The sequence below is a fragment of the Podarcis liolepis genome (assembly GCF_965112155.1).
Source record: "Podarcis liolepis genome assembly, chromosome: 5".
Lineage (NCBI taxonomy): Eukaryota > Metazoa > Chordata > Lepidosauria > Squamata > Lacertidae > Podarcis > Podarcis liolepis.
Genome location: NC_139556.1, coordinates 30316925 through 30339503, shown reverse-complemented (window position 1 = coordinate 30339503; position 22579 = coordinate 30316925). Strand labels below are relative to the sequence as shown.

General features: G+C 43.3%; 2 long non-coding RNA genes across 4 annotated transcripts; both read right to left on the bottom strand.

The window, feature by feature from the left end:
• Positions 1-2249: 2249 nt before the first annotated feature.
• Positions 2250-3024, bottom strand: LOC310706639. Its single transcript, XR_014525985.1, has 2 exons — positions 2927-3024; positions 2250-2485 (listed from the first exon to the last, which is right to left on the bottom strand). It is a non-coding gene; the product is annotated as an uncharacterized lncRNA (long non-coding RNA).
• A 9329-nt stretch (positions 3025-12353) lies between these two features.
• LOC310706681 lies at positions 12354-22295 on the bottom strand. Of its 3 annotated transcripts, none has more exons than XR_014526056.1 (3): positions 21160-22295; positions 17711-17796; positions 12354-14403 (listed from the first exon to the last, which is right to left on the bottom strand). It is a non-coding gene; the product is annotated as an uncharacterized lncRNA (long non-coding RNA). The 3 variants fall into 3 exon arrangements; XR_014526057.1 differs by lacking the exon at positions 12354-14403 and adding an exon at positions 15905-16700 and having other exon boundaries at positions 17020-17796; positions 20876-22295; XR_014526058.1 differs by lacking the exon at positions 12354-14403 and adding an exon at positions 15905-16707.
• Positions 22296-22579: the final 284 nt, after the last annotated feature.

Sequence of the window (22579 nt, the reverse complement as noted above, 5' to 3'; positions counted from 1 at the left end):
CAGTGCCTTTTGCGCTCCACCAATGACTTCCTCCATGGTCATTGATGTTGGGTCCGCTCTGCCTTCCTGCTCCCCCCATCGGTTCGCCTGCCGCTGCCCTGCCTCCGCTCGCTGCTTTCCCTTCTTCCATCTTCCTCCCTCCCTTCCTTTTTCCTTCTCCCACAACTCTTGCCCGCTCTCTGTCTTTCTTCTGTCTGTTTTATATATTTAGATATTTCATTATTACCATTTCCAAAATCACATTCACGTTCAACTATACCTTTCCACCATTAATATCTTTCTTTATAATAAAACATTCAACAACTTCCCTTCTTCCCCTTACCTGGTTCCTTTGATTTTCCCACCATCCCTGCATATTCTTATATATCCATTTGGTTCACTTTCTCCCCTTATTATTCCTTTATTATATATTATACTGTTGAATTTACCTTAATCCTGCTAGTATTTTCACATGTTTACAGTTGTTTTCCATATACTCCACACAAAAAATCCATTCCTCTTTGTATACTCAATCTTGCTCTTTTTTTTTACTTGTTAGACCTGCTGACTCTGCATATTCTATCATTTTTAATTGCCATTCCTCCTTATTAGGGACCTCACTCACCTGCCATTTTGGGGCCAACAAGATCTGAGCTGCTTTAGTGGCATACATAAATACATATATACTGAGTACTTCCATCTGTACCATTCACAAAAGGAATACCTCTGGTTTTGGGGGAAACATTTTTGAAAACATTTTTTTCATCTCATTATATATCATTTCCCAAAGTCTTTCTTCTGTCTGAGCCTCACTGGGCACTCCACTTACACTTCTAATAGTGCTGCTGGCTGACTGGGGAGGGGGCCCTGCAGGGCGGCTGCAACAGCGCAAACCAGCAACTGGATTCCTTCACCGAAGAACCCAGAGAAGTCTGAGCTTCTCACGCAACTGCCCAGAGCAGTGGGGGAGCAGCCTAGGGAGTGGGCAGGCGCGCTCCTAGCCACTCTGAGCCAGAGTGGAAAGGTGAAATTTTTGCACACCCCCTGGGCCTGCACCCTTGGCATGGGCCAACCTAGCAAATCCCTAGGAACACAACTCACTGGATGCCACAAAGGGAGCAACTATAGTGATGGTGTGAAAAATTCAATCTGAAATTGTAGGCAACAGTAAAAGTTGTGTATAAATCCGATTGCCATATACTTTCTTAGGATTTTTCTGGTGGTGGCATCTGTGTTTGTTTTAAGGGTTTAGATGCCAAGCTATTTCTCACACAACCCAAACCTTTTAAAAAATATCTATCTATCTATCTGCTATTATGTCTTAAATTTGCTCTGAATCACTGCGGCGTTTTATTGTTCCAGGGATGTTTACTTATCTGTAGTGGTTTAAATCGCTTCCTTTGCTTATTTTTGTGTGCTCTGCCTTGGGATGGCAGATGAAAGGCGGTGTGAAAATATGTTGTTTCCCAGCATCCACAATCCACTCCCCCCCCCCGAATAATTGCTGTTAATAGGACTGGAAAAGTTGATGATTAGTCGAAAGTGTCTGGACTTCATCTGCAGGACATCATGTAGCAGCATCAACCGGTGCTTTGTCACAATCGGCAGCAGGGCCCTCATCCACTTCCCCTAATCGCAGCCGAGGTATCCAATGAAGACAGAATGCCTCAGCGGCTAATTAGACATGGCAGCTTACAAGGAGCTTACATGCATAGCTAAAAAGGCCGGAGTGCTGGAAATGTCAAGCCGATCTTTCTCCTTTCCTGAGTGATTTGCAGCCAGCGCTGTACCTGGTTGAACATTAACACCACAGTTTGCTGAGTTCCACCAATATCCTGCCACATGCAGGGATTGGGCTAAAAAGGAGCTGTTCTTTATTTTTATTTTTTTGCAGTGGTGGTTGCTCAGGGCATTATCCTAAAAGGCATCAATCTCCAACCCATAGATTTCTTTTTAAAAAGAAAAAGAACAAAGCACAAGATGATCGTCATTATTTGGAGTGGGAAGGCTCTATCCATGCCTTTCCAGACTGATGCCACTATTCCTTTTCTTTTTGGAATATTGGTTTCCATTGGGGTCTTGGAAAAAGGATGTAGAGGAAACGAAGGGTCTAATAATATACTGAAAGAACCACTACAGCTCTTCACTGTTTTTAAAACAAAATAGCTTATTGGTAATGCAAAAAAAAAAAAAAAAAAAAAAAAACACAAAAAAACAAAAAACTTGCCATCTTAACCATCTATTTAGTAACAAAGGTCCGAATACATAGGTAAGGACAGATTGGTTAGTACTGTATTTCAGTCAATCAAATGGATGTTAGAAGTGGTGTGATTTCCCCACTTCTGTTCCATTTAACACCTTCTGGGTACAGAATTACATGGAAAAACCTCAATATGAACCAAGCGACATACGTGTAGATAGCCTCCAGCTATTTCCAATATCGTGGAAATCCCACATATTTGTGCACAGTCCACTTCTCTTCCCATTGTCCTGTACTGAGAGGAATCTGTGGGGGGAGATAGAGAAAGAGAACTACCGTAGCTTGCTCACATATGTGAAGTGCTCCGAATCAGTTTGCAAATCCTATTAAAAAGAACTAGCAAGGGAGCTGAAAGAATAGGACACCCATTAAGACTTGACTCCTATAATTTAGCTGGGAGTAAATCCTATTGAACTTAATGGTGCCTACTTCTGGGTAGATATGCATAGGATAGTACTTCAGAGGATCAGAAGTTATCGTTTTTGTCTGAAAGTTAGAAAGTCACAGGTGACCATTCTCTTGACTTCTCAGTCTTGAGGAAATACACAGGCTTCAAAGTCAGCAAAGCTGGCAGGTAGAAGAAACATGTGGATGGATTTGCTGGCCTCCCACATCTCTATTGTTACCAGCCCTCACAAACAGCATGTAGGGTCCTCTTGGCTTCTAAATTACTCCACAATGCCTTACATGGAACAATGCTATCCAGAGGCATTGTGGGAGAAAAAACTGTGGCCCATCACTGGCCAGGGAGGCTGCCATCTTCCCAGTCCTGCCAACAATGAGTCTGAAGCAATGTTACATCATAAAGCAGCAGCATTCCATAAGCAAGGCATTGTTTATGTGTGTGTAAGCTTCCACCTTTAGCTTTGCTTTTGACCTTTGATGTATACAGTGGTACCTCGGGTTACATATGCTTCAGGTTACATACGCTTCAGCTTACAGACTCCTCTAACCCAGAAATAGTGCTTCAGGTTAAGAACTTTGCTTCAGGATAAGAACAGAAATCGGGCTCCGGTGATGCGGCGACAGCAGGAGGCCCCATTAGCTAAAGTGGTGCTTCAGGTTAAGAACAGTTTCAGGTTAAGAACGGACCTCCAGAATGAATTAAGTACTTACCCCGAGGTACCACTGTATTTTTACCACCCACCTTATTTCTGTAAGCTGTTTTAAACTTTTTAATATTGTGTTGTAGTGTTGGCTTTTGTTGGAGTGACCTGCCCTGGGACCTTGGGGTGAAGGGTGGAATAAGAATGTCAGTGCTTTTTTCTGGGGGGACGGGATGCAGAGGGGACGCATACCCCTAAACATTTTGTTTGGTCTCATTGAGGGGCAGTATTTCAATATGAGTTGGAAAATGAGAGTACCCCTAAACATTCTTTTTTAGAAAAAAAAAGCACTGATAATAATGCATCAATTTTCACCATTTCATTATATTTATTTTGGAATCACCTAGAGGTGCTGCTAAGGAGAAAACAAGTTTCTCCTTTTTCCTTGTCACCAAAAGATGGTGTGAAAGGAAAACTAGAGAGCTGCTTCTGCAAGTCTTTCATTTGATCCCTAACATCAGCCAAACAAGTATGTGCAAGCTTATGGTGAAAGGAAATGGATGATAAAGCTGGCCATTCCATTAGGCAGAGTGAGGCATGCTAATAATAATATTAGTATGATTTTTAATACTGCCTATAAATGGGACGCGGGTGGCGCTGTGGGTTAAACCACAGAGCCTAGGACTTGCCGATCTGAAGGTCGGCGGTTCGAATCCACACAACGGGGTGAGCTCCCGTTGCTCAGTCCCTGCTCCTGCCAACCTAGCAGTTAGAAAGCTCGTCAAAGTGCAAGTAGATATATAGGTACTGCTCCGGTGGGAAGGTAAACGCCGTTTCCGTGCGCCGCTCTGATTCACCAGAAGCGGCTCGGTCCTGCTGGCCACATGACCCAGAAGCTTTACGCTGGCTCCCTCGGTCAATAAAGCGAGATGAGCGCTGCAACCCCAGAGTCGGCCACGACTGGACCTAATGGTCAGGGGTCCCTTTACCTTTACTATAAACGGACCAGCACATTATGGCACCTTCCTGCGTACCTCTGTGCTTGGCATAGATCATGGACCTCCAACAAGCAATCACCATGCAGTCTGTGTCTTCATTGCCCCAGGCATGCTTACTAGGAAGCAAGTCCCATTAAGAACAGACAAAGAGCCCTACTAGATCAAACCAATGTTATTTCCACATTTGCCCTTTTCTCTGTGATTGCCATCCTTTCTTTCTTTTTATGGAGAATCCACACAACTGGCTGTTGTGAACTGCCCTATGATCTTTCAATGAAGAGTGGTATACAAAGTTGATCAATTAAAATAATAAGTAAACAGGAAGCCTTTAATTGCCATTGGAAAGGACCTTTGTTGAGTGAGGCTTACTTGTATATTAACATTACAGGAGAACCTGGACCACGGGAAAGGGCGCTTTGCTATACTATAGAACTATATTAAGTGGTGAGCGGAACCTCTGATTTTTTTAATTCATCCAATTATAGAAAAGCAGTTCCTCAGCAGGGCTAAGACTTTTAGGTGGAGTAACCCAAGGGTCCACCTGGTGCAGCCAGATGGTAATATTTTGTAGTATGGCGTCTTGTGCATGGCCAAAATTTGACAACCCCAAATGAATCTTCTCTGTTGTGGATCTTCTCAATTTTGTGGGTCTTCTGAATTTCGTGGATCTTCTCAAAATCACCATGCAGCCCTAAATCTGAAACTGGTGTGGCATCCAGTGTCCAATCCAATACCTTTGGGAAGTCCTCAGACCATTGAGCTTAGTGAGACATGCTTCTGCATAAACTTGGTTAGGACTGAGCTGTAAAGCCAAATCTTTCACACATCCTAAACTGCCAGTAACTTAAGTGATAGTTTGGGAAGTGAACACCCACCCACGAGAAAAGGAAAGATTAATGCATTGTGCATATGCCCCAATTCCAAGTGTTGGAGAATTATAAGGAAATGTGCTTAGTTGTGTCAGAGTTTCCTTCTTTCTTTCAAAGTGACAAAATAAAAAAATACTTGCAGTAACTCAGCAACAAGTAACCATAGACCGGTTTCCAGCCGACAGCAGTAAGCTTGTTTTCCTTCAAATGTTTTTCAAGTTAATAAATCCTTGCCAGAAGGGATTCCATGGGGGCAAGAAGATACTGAACATACTGAAAAATTAGCAAAAGCTTCTTCCGTGTTGCTAATGACTTGGTCAATTGAGGATGTGCAATAAAGCTCATTTTGGCTCATTGTTGAACATAACTTGCTTGATTCCTTGGTGTAGAAAATATGAGCTTTTGATATCGCTGTTTAGAATAATTGACTCATCTGAGCCCCGTTTGAACCCCATGATTCATCGCTTCTCAAATTAGTAGGGACATAGTTAGGCTAATCTGCGAATATAATCAACAAAGCCTTTGCGGTGCCTTTTGCGATAATGGATTAAGCTGTCATTTACAGTATCTCTTATTTCAGTTATGATCAGGCATAGAAGTCCAATTAAAAACTCTCATTAGCAGATTTTCTTTCCAAGCTGCCCCTCTATTAGATTCTTTTTCCAAAAAAAAGAAGAAAAGAAAAAGTTTTGGACAATTGAAGTGTGTCAACCTGAATGGGTGTTATTTTCTTGACGGTGTGAGTAGCTTTACCTTCACATTTAAGATACTCAAGTGTCATGCATTTTGAGGGCCATCCATCTTCTCAGGCTGCTCCACCCACCCGGGCGAGGACCACATGGCGCCTGTTGCTCTGTCCCCATCTCTGCTTTCTCTTGGGCATTATTTTGTTGTCAGTTCTTCGGTTTATTCGGTGATTAATCATCATTCGGACGCTCCTGTTGGGAGGAAACAGAAAAGAGGCTATTCCTGCAGGTGGTTTCTCTCTTGATTAGTCAAAGTCATAATGGGCTCACTGCTGAGGCTTTGTTTGCTGTTCTTCTGAAGACTGTGAGGCTTGTTTCTTCTCCCCAGCTTAACTAAGGCTGCGGTCCTATGGATGTTTTCTTGAGAGAGAGAACTCAGCGAGACATTTTTCTGATTAAATGTGCACAGGATCAAGGGTGCCCCATGCTATAAAGGGAACATGGTGCTACCAACCCCATGTTTCACTCATGGTGGGGTAGGGAGCCGATTGCTGGGTGAAATCTATATCTGCTTATTCTTTTCCTTGGCCGCTGACTCTCTTCTGCAAGCGCATGCACACATGCTCAGTTTTTATATAGAGTTGTATCTCAGAAGTTGAACAGAATCCGTTCTGGAAGTCCATTCGACTTCTGAAACGTTGGACTTCCAAAGCGTGGCTTCTGATCGGCTTCTGCAGACATTTGGAAGCCGCGGAAGCCCCATCAGACATTTGGCTTCTGAAAGAACGTTCAAAAACCTTAACACACTCGCTTCCGGTTTTCAATCATTCGGGAGCCGAAACGTTCAACACCCGAGGTATTTGGGAGCTGAGGTACATAAAAAAGGTTCCACTCTCACAATTACGTTCCAAACCTGGAAATGATCCCAGCTGAGGAGAAACACTTGCTTAGTGCGGATGTCCTGTTAAGGAGATCATGCTTGGGAGGGAAACCCCCTTCTGCCCGTTGACCCTCCCCTGTAAGTCCACTTTGCCCATATACCCCATGCTATCAAAGCAAATGTGTGGCTGGGACCTTCCTGTTGCTGAGATAGTATCTCGTTTGGTACAAAGAGTTTTCTTCATTAATATACTGTCATCCGTGTCAGCGAGGGAAGGACACTGCAGGGCCCATCTTCATTGTGGTCCATGTTCTTCAGAACTCTTTCCCTAAGGAGGTCCACCTCAGCCCCAGCCTGACCTTTCCTTCAGAAAGAGGAACTAACTGGGTTTGCTGTGGAACCTATCAAGAAGCATTTAAGAGCTCTGCCGCCCTCCCTATATCTTGCCCCCTTGCGGTCAGTTTTCTGTACTTCGTGATGCTTAAAATGTTTTGTCGGTATGGGATTTGCTCTTGAGGATTTCATAGTACAGTTGAATGTATGGAAGCTTCCATTGAGGGGGGATATCAATCTAATTAAAGGGGAGAAAAAAGATAATGTCCTTGCATTTTGACTACTATTTCAACATAATGGGGCACGTTGTGATCCTTAAAGGAGTCATACAAATACAAAGGAATCGTTGGGGGAATAAATGTTTTTGCCTCTTGCTTGACTTTGAATCTGCTTCAAAATAAATGATTTTTATTTTTTTTTAAAAAAATGCCTTTAGAGACTCTTCTTTCAATGGGACTTCTTTCAATGGGACAGAAGACTTTGGTGCTATCAAAAGAGGACACACAATCAGGATATGTCTGTGGGAGGGGGATGCAGCAGTAGCTGGAGGGGTCCTGCTGGGCCCTCGGACCGTTTGCTGTCATCATGACTGTACTGACCCATCACAGGACAACTGTTCCCATACTTTCGCATTTCGACGGCGACTTGGGGTATTTGCAATTCACAACCTCAGCAGTCCTTAAAACGGCAAGCTCAAGACATTCAGATGCCTTGTGAGCTACTCTAGCCTGGTAGGGAGAAAATGCTGAAGCAACACGCCAGTCCTGACGGATGAGGGACACCGAGCACAATGCAGCCAGAGTCAGGCACATCCAAGTGCTATTGATTTCAGTGGAAGTCTCTGAAGCTTTTAAAATATGGACAGATGACCTCCAACAGTACGCAAGCCACACTGAGCTCCTTTTGCGGGAGCAACCACAACCACCACCACAATTAATAATAATACAAAGAGGATTTTTCACACAGGTTCTCAGGGGGGATAATTTCAGATATTATAGCTGCTCCAACAGAGATCCAGCACAGGAGAGGGACTTATCAGTTGTAGCTAGGGCTGCAAGCGTCAATCAATGAATTGGTGTGAATAATAGATTACAACCTTTTTGTGCAGTTAAAATGTCCTCGCCAATGAATACTTGGGGAGCACAAAATGGCTTTTTCCTCCACCATCTCTGTGCCAATTTAGTTAGTGGTCTGGAGGAGCTGTCTATCCTCCCAGCATCCCTTTACTTCCTTGGATCTCCTCTTGGGTGCCATCTCCACGATTCCCAAACATTGTTCCTCCATTTGTAATGCTTTCTCCAGCTAGCTTCTCTGCCACCCATGTCATCTTTGAAAGATCGTCCTGTGATTATCAAAAGAGAGCTGCATGTATTGAATTATTAAATCGCATATATTAAAACAATTACATATTAGCAATGGCAATTAAAACTGAGCAGGGGACCCCCTGCCCCCCCTCTTTCTCTGAGATGTGCACACTTCCTGCCCCTGCTTCCGCTTGTCATTGTCCTTCTGGAGCACTTCTCCCTTTCCTCTCCCATCCAGTCTCTCCGCTCTCTGCCTGGCTCAGATGCCACTCCCCATTCAGGTGCAGACCTAGGCCACCCAACTGCTGGCAGCGATGCAGGACCCTCAAGGGGAGGAGTGAGTGGCGGCCAGACACAGAGGTGGCTTTGGCCCTACTCTGCACCCGGCCATCTCGTAGGGGGTCACCCTGGGCAAGGGTGGCAAGGCTGTCTGGCTAGGAATGGAGGGCAGCTGGCTACTTCCAGAGGCACACTGGGGAAGCAGTTCTGTCTTGGAGCCCAGGGCCTCTGGAACGCAGCGAAAGGCACCAAGCAAGAAATTTCATTTATATATGTTATATATTTATGTATTACTATTTTTTGTTGGATTATCTTGGCCAAGGCAACCTAAAGTGACTTAAAAGCAAGCAAACAAAACCCCACGTAGGTACATTAAAAGCAGGATGGAGGGAATACAGAAAAACAACCCACCAGCTTCTGAAAGGACACAGATAGTTAGAAGCCCAAGGCCTGGTTATCCAGGAAAGTTGTTGCCTGGCGTCTAAAGATGACACCAGACAAGCTTCCCTGAAGAGAGCATCTGTGATGGCCTGGGACTCTGGCTCGGGCTCAGACTCGGAACCAGAGGAGTCTCAGTCCGCACCAGATCCTCTGCCTCAGGTGGCATCTGAATCTAGTCTGGGGCCTGATTCTGAAGAGTCCCAGTCTGCACAGGTTCCCCTGCAACAAGCACCAGCTGGGCCGAGTCAGGGACCTGAGCCTGCCCTGGCTCCAGATGTGGGGATTACCTCATTGCCCTCAGCTGGGCCATCACTTACAGCTGCTCCACTACTGGTTGGGTCAGGGGAGGCTGAGGAGGCCCCTGGGTCTAGTAACCCACCGACATCTCCCAAGCTGCAGAGACTAAGGTCTGAGAGAAGGAGAGACCTGAGTACTCGCAGGAGGAGTGCTCGCCTTCGGGCGAGACAGGGAGGTGAGTCACTGGGGGATCAGGACTGGCCGTTACCCCGGCAAAGATAAAAGGCTGTCGGACCCTACCCCAGGTTGTGGGAGCAACATTGCTGTTTGCTAGAACCTGCCTGAGACCCTGTGCCTGACCTAGCCTGGTTTCCTGCCTTGGCCCTGTCAGACTGACTCCTTGCAGAATCCTTGGATTTGGGACTGGACCTGGACCGCGTTGCTCGGGTAACCCCCGTGCCCAGCACAGCATCCCACAAGCAGGGAATCGGCAGTGATGGGGCAGGAATCAGGCAACCAGCTTGGCCATCGCAACAGTCCGCTTGCAGGGAATGGCAATGTGGTTTGCAGGCGGTCCAGAAGGAGAGCCACGTTCCCCAAAGGGGCATCTTAACCAGGGCGATGAGCTTAAGTCACAAGGGAGGTTCCTGGCCTTGCAGAGACAGAGCTGGCCCTCAGCCTGTCACACACACACACTGCACATCAAGTGCTGTAATGTGGGTTGTGGCCTGCTCCCCAAAGCGGCTTTTTGTCTCACAGCTCATCCCAGGGAGGTGTGCTGTGCCAAGACAACCAAGATGACCAAGGGTCTGGAAACTAAGCCTTATGAGGAGTGCTTGAAGGAGCTGGGTATGTTTAGCCTGGAAAAGAGGAGACTGAGAGGAGATGTGATCACCATCTTCAAATATCTAAAGGACTGTCACATGGAGGAGGAAGCATGCTTATTTTCTCTGGAGGGTAGGACTCGAACCAATGTCTTCAAGCTGCAAGAAAGGAGATTCCGACTAAACATTCGAAAAAACTTTCTGACAGTAAGAGCTGTTCAGCAGTGGAACAGACTCCCACAAGAGGTGGTGGACTCTCCTTCCTTGGAGGTTTTTAAGCAGAGGTTGGATGGCCATCTGTCATGCATGCTTTGATTGAGTTTCCTGCATTGCAGGGGGTTGGACTAGATGACCCTTGGGGTCCCTTCCAACTCTATGATTCTGTGAATTACAATTAAACAGGTCATCACCATGATGTCCTCAAGCAGCAGGGTTTTTGTTTTTTACAATAATTTTTACTAGTTTTCAATTACAACAATCCAATGATAGCCTCATTATAACAATGCCAAATTATAATACAATTACTAATCCCAGCCATTCAAAAGCCAAATTATATAATTTAATTTAGGTGGCCTCCTGCATGCTAGAATTGATGGTTTGATGATTTATTTCTGAGTTCCAAAATCTTACACAATTACACTCCAGTAAAAATAACAATCCCTTATACAACAACTGCAATATTAATGACATCCATTCGTATGAACACATTAAATGTTTATAAATCTATAGATGAAGCATTCAAACTATGTCCTTATTTCTCCTGTGTGTGTCAGTTATTCTGTCTGTGGTGTTCCTTCCTGTCCTTGTAAAATATTACAGTGGTACCTCAGGTTAAGTACTTAATTCATTCCAGAGGTCCATACTTAACCTGAAACTGTTCTTAACCTGAAGCACCACTTTAGCTAATGGGGCCTCCTGCTGCTGCCACACCGCCGGAGCCCGATTTCTGTTCTCATCCTGAAGCAAAGTTCTTAACCTGAAGCACTATTTCTGGGTTAGCGGAGTCTGTAACCTGAAGCATCTGTAACCTGAAGCGTATGTAACCCGAGGTACCACTGTATGTCTATCTTTCCCCAGCCATTGCTATTCTCCATCATGCCTTGGGCGGAGCTAATATCCCATTGTTGTTTCAGAAGTTCTCCATGCGGTTTTTCAAGCTTTCCACCTTCATGGAAGGCCCCTTTGTCAGCCACAGAACCATTGATCACTCAGCACTTACTCTTGCCCTACATGATCTGAGATTGCTCTCAACACTCCTCTGTAGCTGCATATGGCAGGGAGCACGATGGCATGGGTGAGTCAGCTCTCTTTCAGGGAAGCTCATCCACAATGACTGATCTGCTCATTAAGGAATCCTCCAAAAGTTCAAAAGCCACTGTCCTAATGGACTTGTAGAATGGACCACGTTTGGTACTGAACAGCATTTTGTGACTTCTACAATTGCCTCCAAAGTCCTTAAAATGCGCAAATGGTTTGTTCACAGACATCTAATATCTATGATTATGTCGAAAAAGTCACTTCAGTGTTTCTTTATCATCAATTTGCTAGCGAGAAACAACCTGCTGTAATTATACTGTGCTGGGTGTTTTTTACAGGGGGGTGGAGAGCTACCAGATTTCATTCTGGGCACATTAATTCACGACTAAAGCCAAATAGGTCCTGCATTCACTGTGTATCTTTTTTCCTTTTTTTGTAAAGGAGCCTGTGTCCTTGAATGAAGCTTTATTGAAACACACAGATACTGTAGTTCCAAACTGATTCCTCTCGCCTATGATCAAGAAACCCAAATGACATCATGGCCAAAATTTGCTTTTAGACTAAATGAAAACTTTTGCACAAGTCTGCTTCATTGTCGTTTGATTTGATTTCACTATATTCTATATTTAGTCAGTTGGCTATATTTAGCCAATGAATCATTTGGGATATTGCAAGATGGCAACATAGTAACCAAAGGTGCTTCATTTGGCTCCTACATTTTTCGCCTTTTACTGCTACCTTTGTTTTGCTTCTATCCCTATTTTGCTGAATTTCTTGCACCCAGGTCCCACGCTTAAATTTAAAAGGCAGCAATATGGAAAGAATCCTTGGTTTGGCGAGTGTGGCCATCACACATGGTCCCCGGACATTTGACGGTCTATTGATCCCTGTCCCACCACTGTGATTGCTTCCCTGCTGCCACCAACCCGTTTCTCTCGGGTACACACAGAGTCCAGACAGTTGTTAACATTAAATCAAATAAGCAAGTTTATTTTATAAGCATTAACAAGTTTGTGGTTTCAGATAATTTTTCTTGTCAGTTTCTTAATCTTAGTTTCTTTACCGGCCTATACCTTCCTAATAACTTCTAACTGATTATCCCAACTGTCTATCTGACTCCTCCTAACAGTTTCTCTCACTCTCTCACATCAAAACTAGACCAACCCACAGACTTATCCTCCCTCTTCCTTCTCCAACTCCCAACTGACTTCCCAACAACTCCAACTCTAACTCTAACTCCTCCCCTTGGGTTCCCACTGGCCAATCACTACACACTCATTTAACCCTTTCCTTATGACCCACCTAGGAGGGCGAACTCCACAGCGAGCACTAGGGGGAAAATGAAGGGGGGGAATACCCATTTGTGCGTGATCAGCACGCGTGTTCCTGCTTACATGTGCACCAAAAATGGTGCCCAAAATGGGCAGGGGCAGAATAGAGATATCCCCACTTACACACATCCTAGTGGCGTATGTGGTGGCCCAGAATGGAACCCCAGTCCCAGCCAGCATGCCCAGTGGTCAGGAATCACAGGTTCCATTGCCCAACAACATCTGGAGGACGACAGATATTCCATCCATCCTCTAAAGTGGTACCTTCTATTTTGTGAAGTTCAACCTAAAGTGACTAGTTGGCTCTTAATAAATGTTAAATATTGGTTCGCAGGAAATTGACACTTTGATTGCTCTTTAAAACCTGACAAGGGAGTAAGTACGTCCAAATGATTTGGCAATTATGTAAGGAAATATTTATTTTATGGAAAAACAGAGGACAGTGCTCCTTGATATGAGCAATCTACATAACCTTGTGATTTTTAGACTTGGTCCTGTGGGAACTTTCTCAGCTATAACTTGCCCTTTGCTGTCCATACCACTTAAACCTACTGTGTTTTAATGGAATTTATTTATCAATATTTTAGTTACTCTCATCCGTTTTTATTTCAGGCAGCTCTCTACTTGCTTTTTAACAACACCTTTTATGAGCATATAAAGTAAACGGCCGAAGTTCTCGAGTGGGCTCATTAATTTATCCTAGGATTCATCAACAGAAAAACAGTACTTCTCTGGATGCAACAGAGTCTAACACAGTTACAGGGCAGGGGAATATCCAGCATCTGAGCAAAGGAAACCATCAGTTGCTTTGAGTTGGAGAGCCTTTATAACTGACCAGTTTAGCTGCCACTATTGTTATGTTCCCACACCTCTGTGGTATTAGATTTTGTATGCAGTCCCTCAGGATACATTACTTCTTAAAGGAAAACTTAGCTGGCAAATAAACCTAGGCCTGTTAGAGATAGGCATGTGGTCAGTCAGAACGACAGTTTTGAGAATGTGAGGCAGGGAAGGGAGTCTTTGAACTCAGCTCTACAGCTGCAAATAGAACGTTTTAAATGTGTTGTTAAATTGCAATATACGAATGTGACACTAGATGATGGCAGTGAGCTATGCAAAATTCAATGTATTTTTCAAAACTTTTTTAAAAAATGCATTTTCACAGTGTGTTTTTTTAATATGTGTGTAGATTCCACCTTTGTGTCCTTAACAATGAAAGAAATATTGTTCACTGGGTGACTTTATACTGGGGCCTACAAATTAATTGCAATATATGTAAGGGGCAAATCCATCTAGGGACACAAGGAAAGGCAGTCCTAATGTTTTATTTATTTATTTAGCAATGTTTTTTATATTGCTTGATGGTTAGGAAACCTCTAAGTCAATGATTCCCAATTAGTTTAGTACTGCAGACCCCCTGTTTTTCAAAAGCCATGCCACGGATCATGGACAATCCAAATGCTGGGATTTCTCATAGGTATAAATAACCATATATAAAAAGGTGAAAGAGGCCTGCAGTATATCTGCAGCTACTAGCCGATTTGTGACATGATATTTTGTAATTTCTTTGATGTGTGTGAGATGTTGAATTATTGGCCACCATCACTATTGCTTGATGATTTTTTCATTTCAAAGGTGTTCATATCCTGCCTTCCGCTTCCTTAACTTTTTTCCCCCTTCTGAAAAGAAAACAAGAGGAAAAAGTTAAACTAAAGAACAGGTTGGAAAAGATGCAGTATGAAATATGAAGAATCATGGGACCAACTGACCACTTCAGTGATTATGAAAATTGTAAACTATTTAAAGGCGAAAATCCATCGCTGTTCTTCATTAAGATCTGATTACCTGAACCATTAACATTTGGCTTTTATTATGATGATTGTGAAATGCCGTCCACATTAATGGACAAAAGAAGTTGACATGGTTTTCTTGATTAACCCATCAATAATCATTTGGAATAATTTTTCTTCATACACTGTATGAAACATTTGCATGTCCTGTAATAATGGGCATTGCGGTCTCAGTAAATGAGCATTCAGATAATCTACCTCTGGGAGAAAGGTTCTACTTCAAAGCTTTGCTAAAAGAGAGTGAAAGAAGCTAAATATGAAATTTCCTTTTAAAAAAAGAATTGGTGTTATATTGCAGAAAACTTTTCTTCATAGCAGAGCATTAGGGTCTGCATAATGGTGCATAACCACCACTTTCAGGGTTTGTGCAAAGACCCCTCAGAATCTGCTTCCCATATTTACCTCATGAGGCAAATTTCTTCAAACAGTAAGAAGTGCTCCAGACCAACAAGCTATATTTTTTGCAGTTTTTGTAATTGTTAGTTTTAACCTGTTTTTAAAGTTGTTGTAAATTTCAAATTGTTGTAACCTGCATTATTACAGTGGTACCTTGGTTTAAGAACAGTCCGCTTTAAGAACGATTTGGTTTACAAACTCCGCAAAACCGGAAATAGTGTCTTTGTTTGAGAACTTTACCTCAGTCTAAGAATGGAATCCGAACAGTGGAAGGGCACCGGTGGCGGGAGGCCTCATTAGGGAAAGCGCGCCTTGGTTTAAGAAAGGTTTTGGTTTAAGAACGGACTTCCGGAACGGATTAAGTTCATAAAATGAGGCACCACTGCATTATTACTACTACTACTACTACTACTACTACTACTACTACTATTATTATTATTATTAATGCCCATAAGTAGAATCTGACTTCTGCATAGGGATGTGGGATAAATTAGGTTTGGTTACCTTCATTCACACTTCCTGAAAAAATACACAAACCAAAACATAGCTACCCTTCAAAGTTCACACTTCTATACATTCATAACGCAATTCAGAAAGAAAGAAAGAAAGAAAGAAAGAAAGAAAGAAAGAAAGAAAGAAAGAGTGTTTTAGGGGAAAGTGTGCATGAAAATGTAGATAATAGTGAAAAGAATATTCAAGAATGCACTATATTAGGAGAAATTGCTTGCAAACTTGTATATCAGGCAAAATCACATATGCAGATGTCTATATTCACACCCCAATGCTGATAAACACTTCTGAGGTGTCATTTTTTGAAAGCATTGCAAACCGATGCAGAAATGAACTTAAAAATAGAAACAATGAGAAACTGAAAGCAACAGGTTCACCTGTCCCTTTGTAGATGCAGATACAATGTGCATCTGATGCAGGTCAGGCTCCATGCTCCAAATAGTGCATAACACTGTATGTTGCCTTTTCTCCTCCCCCTTGAAAACAGGCACAGGGAGTTGGACAGGTAGTCAAACATAAAACAAATAATTGTATCCTGAACATGTGTACCACCATTCATTTTAAAATCTCATTGTTCAAGGAAGAAAGTGGCATTATAGGCACACCAACCAACCAACCAACCAAGGATGCCAGCAGGTGGAGGATGACAAAGGCCTCACAGCTCAGACGAAAGTTAAATACTATGAAGTAGTCTGATTAGATCAGGCTTCCTCAACCTCGGCCCTCCAGATGTTTTGAGACTACAGTTCCCAGCATCCCTGACCACTGGTCCTGCTACCTAGGGATCATGGGAGTTGTAGGCCAAAACCATCTGGAGGGTCGAGGTTGAGGAAGCCTGGATTAGATTGAACTGGGGTGGGAAGTCCTTTTCTTATGTGTTTGTTGTTTCGATTTCTCATCACCCTTCCCTGCAAGGTCCCAGGGCGGGTTATAGCAATCTAAAAATACAGTATTAAAATCGGTTCCAAGCAAATTACAACCACAAGAATAGGGTGGGTCTTAAAAATCTCTCTGTTTCTCTGGTGTCAGAGGCCAGGGTAAAGAGGCTCCCCTTCAGCATCTTCTGTCTTGGTGGTTTGTTCGGCTTTTTCATTAGCGTCAGCTGCCTGCCTTCCTCTCAAAATTGCTTCAAAAAGACTGCTGATAATCTCTTTTTGTTCTGTATATGGTTTGGCTTTATCAGGTTTTAATTTGCATTACTTCTGTTGTTGTAACTCATCCTGGGATCTTAGGAGAAATAATGATGATAATGAAAGTGACAGACGCTGTTCTGTATGGAGGGAATTCCACAATTTGAGGGCTGCCTCAGATGGGCTCCTACGTTCATGGTGGAACGAACAAGAGAACCACCTCTGCTAATCTTAACACCCGAGAAAGTCTGAAGGGAAGGTGGCAGTCTTCCAAATGTTTCTAGGAGATCTTCTGAGAGCAGAAGGCGGACAAGACCAGAGGCGAAAGTCGCTGGAGCAATTAATATAAATGTTACCTTTCTATACAGAAGGCTAATTTCTACACACACTATCCTGGCAAGTAAGGCACATTGTCAGAGTTCAAGGACACATACCAGCAGGCAAAAACACTTGGGGTGAGAAGCAGGTCCAGTGATGGGTGTGGCCTGTGGAAAGTGGGTGTGGCCTGGGGAGAATTCTAAGGGCCGGACAGAGAAGCATGAAGGGCCACTTTCGGCCCTCAGCATCATGAGGCTTCCCACCTCTGGATCAACTGAAAATACCCCGTGTGGCAATGGGGTTTCCTCCCTGTCTTTAATTTAGCGTGTTACACTTTTTCACTTGAAGCTGCTTCTTCACATGGGGGTGGGGAGGTGGTTTGTGTTTTCGTGCATCTTTCTTCCAACTTTAATTTTTGCTTCTTGTATACATTTCTCAACATCTTTCCCCCCTTGATTTCAGGGTTGCTAATTTCTCCCAGTCCGTGGTGTTCTTCCTGAGGAGAAACAGCCAGATGTTCTAAATACAGAGTGTGCTTACTAACTGGATAGCGGTTTCTCAAGCAGCAATAACCATAATAAAGCTGTCAGAACTTCCTTCTTTCTCCTCATATGGCATTTGAAACGTCCCTAGGATCTGTGCTGTGCTGTCATGGGAAGGGCAGAGCTACGATAAACAGCTACTGCAATTATCAGCAACTTCATGCATCACCAAGTACACTTATCCCTTAAACTTCCAAAAATATTCCCTTTCAGAAGGCTTTAAAGAAATAAATGCCAGACCTGCCACATTGGCTTTTTGTAACCCTGAGAAAAGCTAATCTTCAAAGCTAGGGTTCAGTTGCAACTTCCGGGGACCCAACCAGCACCTGAGTTAAAAAGGAAGAAAGAAAAATATATGTCTTTATGATGCTGCCTCTTTTAAATAGTTCGTGGTTTTGACTGATCCTACCAAGTGCGTCACTCAAGGCCCTAAAAGTCTTCCTGACTTCAAGTCAAGGAATTATGGCACTTGACAAAAATAAAAACCACTTTCACAACCAAGGCCAAATTTAGGTAACTGGCAAAGGCTGTGAGCCAAACCAAACACGTTAAATGTGAGTATACACTTAACATGCCTGCTTTTGGTTAGCAAATACTGAGGGCCAGGATCGAGACCACACTGTGCAGCGAGGGTGTGGGGTTAATCTTACGATGTGGTCCCAATGGGAACCCAGAAATTGCTGCTATTTTCCGGGAGTGAACCTGCTTTGGACACCAATGAAAGCTGACCTCCTGGGGCTTAAAGAAGGCATTTTCATTGGGGTTGTGGCACAGGAGGAAATGAATAAACTCTACCCTGCCATGTGAACATTGTCCTAATCCTGATCACACCCTCTGTAGCTGCTATTTAATTAACAAAGATCACATACATGAAATGCATATACATAGACTATATTATTGGTCCTCTGCTAACAGATTACACTGGGTGAAACATCCAGAGAACTCTAACAAAGATACATGGATACTGATGGCTTTTTCATGTATTTCGTGTTTTTTCCAGGATTGCACCCAGGATGCTTTAACTGTGCAAACGAAAAAGAAAAGCATTTGGCACATGGGAGAGGGCCTTCTCGGTGACTGCTCCCAGGCTTTGGAACTCCCTCCCTAGAGAAGACAAACAGGCTCCTTCCTGTGGAAGATTTTCTTGTTCCAAGAGGCTTTGGGGATCTGACTGCTTTTAATGAAACGGCTGGAGCTGTGCTGTTTTCATTGTAATAATTCGTATGGTTTTAATAGCTTTTATATATGTATATAGTTTCAATTCTGGTAATGTTTAATTGTTTGCTCTGTTTTTAGCGGTTCTTGTTTTTATGTGTATGCTACCTTGAGGAATAGTTGGGGGTATAAACAAATATATAATAACATTTCTCCACTTAAAGGCATCTTCAAATTATAGCAGAGGCTCCACTTTAGATGTAGCCCAAATCTTTAGGATGTGTGGTTTTATTTGTTAATCCAAACATGGAATTGCATGCAGAATCTATTATCGGAAGTCATATCTGATCTGATACCTTGGATTTTTTTTCATTTATTCTTTCATTTATTCATTTACTCTTTTATTTATTGAATTTATTATACCCGCAGGTCTCAGAGTGGTTTGGATGCATTTCTGAGAGCCATAACATTTATTTACTTACTTACGTACGTATGTACTTTTTCTTGGTTCTGGAAAAGTCTTTGAAAATGTTTTGGCATTTGCCCTGATCTGGAATCCTCTTGAGTGCATAGTAGAGATATACTTGTAGAAGGGTGCATAAATACACACACACACACACACACACACACACACACTTCTGCTATGCACAGAGGGCAAGAGGCCATCTATACCCAACAAAGGAGTCCCATGTGGATTTGGCAGAACCGATTTGTGGATTTGTTTCCATGTGTGTGAGGTTTAGCATATGCAGAATATACTGTCCCCAGTATTGGTAGTATAGGATGGAAAATAGTATTGGGGAATTGGGGGGGGGGGAGCATACCAAACTGATCGAAATGCAAAATAAGCCCATTTGCAGGATTTTATTTTCCCCACTCCAATAGGCAGAACGCTGTCCTTTAATCAAATGACATGAAAAGCCCTGGGAATATGTACCTTTGAGCAGACTGCTATATCACGCTGGAGCTATGGGCCTCTTTCTTTCACCTCCCCCCCCCCCATCCACTTTCCTTTGCATTGTCTGACCTTTAGAAAAATGCCATTAAAATACATACTGTGGTATATGTAGCTGGTCTGTTTACTAAAGATATACGACATTTACATATCGCATGGGGTTACTTGATGCATGTGCAAAAAGAGATTAAGAGAGCTCTTTCACATTGGCTGTGGGTTTCTCACATTTCCCTGTGGTCTCTAGAAGCAGGCTAGTGACTTTGCAAGACCCTAGCAATATGCAACATGCTCTCTCTTTACATATTACTTGCAGGTTTTCTGCAGAGCAGCAACACTTTCCATGATGCACCATTTAATCTCATTTACTTTATATGTTTGTGTGTTTATTTTTAAAAAATGCTTATAAATCCCATTTCCACTTTTCCAAATCCTCAAAAATTTAAGAGCACACTGTTTTTTAAAAAACCCAATCCCAGCACCATGAATGTAGTTGAACTGATTTTAAAACAATGGGATATCTGAACCGGTCAGTCAATAATTTGCCTTTTGCCAAAGCCTTAATATAGGTGACTTCAGGTTTGTGATATCTAGCCATGATCTGGAAAGAGAGTCAAAGGCTGCAGGGGCATCAGATGGGGAGCTGTGTCTGGGTCAGGGGTGAGCTGGCTGCAGAAGGCAGTGAGACCAGTGTGCCTGAGGCAGTTGGACCAGAACTCCCAGAAGAACCACCAAGGTCTGCAAAGCCAGAGCCAGAACCCTGATGGACACCTGAGTGTGGAGAACCAGACCAGAAGCACACCGGGAATGAAGGAGTGTCCATCTTCAGGGCAGAGGGTTGGCCCTGTAAGTCTCCAATGTTGCATTAAGGGGATGGAGCACGAAAAAGGTGGTCTGGAGACAGAGGCATAAAAGACCTCAGCCTGCTCCTAACCTTTCCTGGAGCAAGTTGCTCACTCAGAGCTCCCCACGGTCCGGTAACCTTCAACCACCCTCACCACTTCCCCCGTGGGTTCTGCTACTGGACCAGAACATGACAAAGCTGTTGAGGTTGCTTACAGCTTTCACAGAAACTTCAACTTGTTGTGTGTTTTTTTAAAAAAGCCCTTCTTCGATTGTTTTTCTCATCCCCATGACACCCAAAACAAAAACATTCTCAGACTCTAAACAAGTGCACACAACTTGTGCCTCCGCTGATTAAAATCTGTCCTTGCTAATTAGCGGAAGCTGGAGCAGATTAATCTGTCAATTTAAAACTGGCTACAGATTGCAGCCCTTGTTAAAATGGATCAACAAACCAGATGAAGCTACAACCTTGGAGTCCAAGGCATCTCTCCCAGCCAGCCTTCTCAAGATGGATCCCAGTCTTCCTTCTTCTTTCTTCTTCCCAGCACCCCTTGCTCAAAAACTCTCTTTTCCTGTCACCTCAAACACACGGTCTCATCTGTCTCCCCAGGCCAAAGGATTCCTCTCAGATGGCCTATCAACAACCCCTTTTGTCATGTTAACAGATCTCCTCTGTTGACAGGCCAGCCAGGTGCCACACAGTTCCATGTGAAAAAGCTGACAGGACCAGCCCTACCATTTGTGAGAGAGAGACGGCCGCCTCAAGTTGCAAATGCTGGGAGTGGAGCAGTCACAGTAGACCCCTGGCCAGTCTTCTTGTGCAGAGGAGGAAGCTCTTCCATAGCCAGTGTTGAAGTAAGATTCAGCTGCCCTTCTGGGTTAGCTTTGGAATGTGAAGAGAGGAGGCTGCCATATTGTCTATTGTGTCACAGTCCAGTTCTAGAAGCCAACTGTACTGATGGCTGAATCTCATTTCGACACAGGCAAAAGGACAACATTCTCCATCCTACCTGAAGACAGCAGGCTATCTTGGGTTACATGACAAGTTGGGCCAAATACCCTCCTTCCACTCTTGCAGAGCCATTTGTCCCCCACAAAATGGGGATATATCTGGCAACCTTCGGGAGATGGGTGAATTATATGAAAATTTGTGTCTTACCTTTAAATATGAGGTGGCTGAGTGTTTCTCTTCCCCTCCTTCCTTTTAACAAAAGAAAAGGGTGTTGTTCCCAGGGATATTCTGTCCCACAACTTGAACGTATATAGACAATAACAGGGAAAATCTTGACTAGGGGAGACTGACCAGAGCTTGGAAAGACTGCTGCAGAGAGAGCTTAGCCATTCTCAATTACCACATAAGATGAATTTGTTTATTTATTTGCAGATTTATTTGCAGATTTATAGCCAACACTTTGGTGAATTTTTTTCAATCACAGCGAGGGGAGCAAAGTAATAAAAGTAAACAATGTACAAAATTTACAAAACCGTACAAGTAGGTCTAACCCAACAGAGCTTAAAAATTCTGTCTTAAGGTAAACAAGCTGAATAAGTTTAGCAGAAACATTCTGTCCATGCCACTTTTCTTAATGTATGTGATGCACTTGAAAAGTATGCCAGTGATCTTTGACTGACTGACTGACTGACTGACTGATTAATTAATTAAAATGTATCTCGTCTGCCTTTCTCTCCCAAAGGGGTACTTGAAGCAGCTATCAACTATAATAAAAAACATAACAATAAAACTCACTAAGAGTTAAGCAGCCATCAATAAAACAATAAAATTAAATGAGCGTAATCAAAACTAATTGGTAAAACAGCAGCATCACCAGTCAGCAAAGACAAGTATGCATGAAGAAAACTCAAAACATTTTGGGTGACGTCCGTTGTTCACTTCTCAGAGAAGGCCTTTTGATTTCCATGGGCCTTGTGGGATATCTATGAGCAAGAGTACCAACTATAGGGTGCCCTGGGTGCCCGAGCACCCACAACAATTTTGTTGTGAGTGCTCAGCATCCACATCACAGGGGCCCCAACAGACTTCCTGTGCTTCAGAAAGCACCAGAAGTCACGTCCAAGGCCTGTGAGACCTTGGAGATACTGGCCGGGGCCTTGCGAGACCTTGGAACCTGACTTCCTGTGGTGCCACTGGAAGTCAG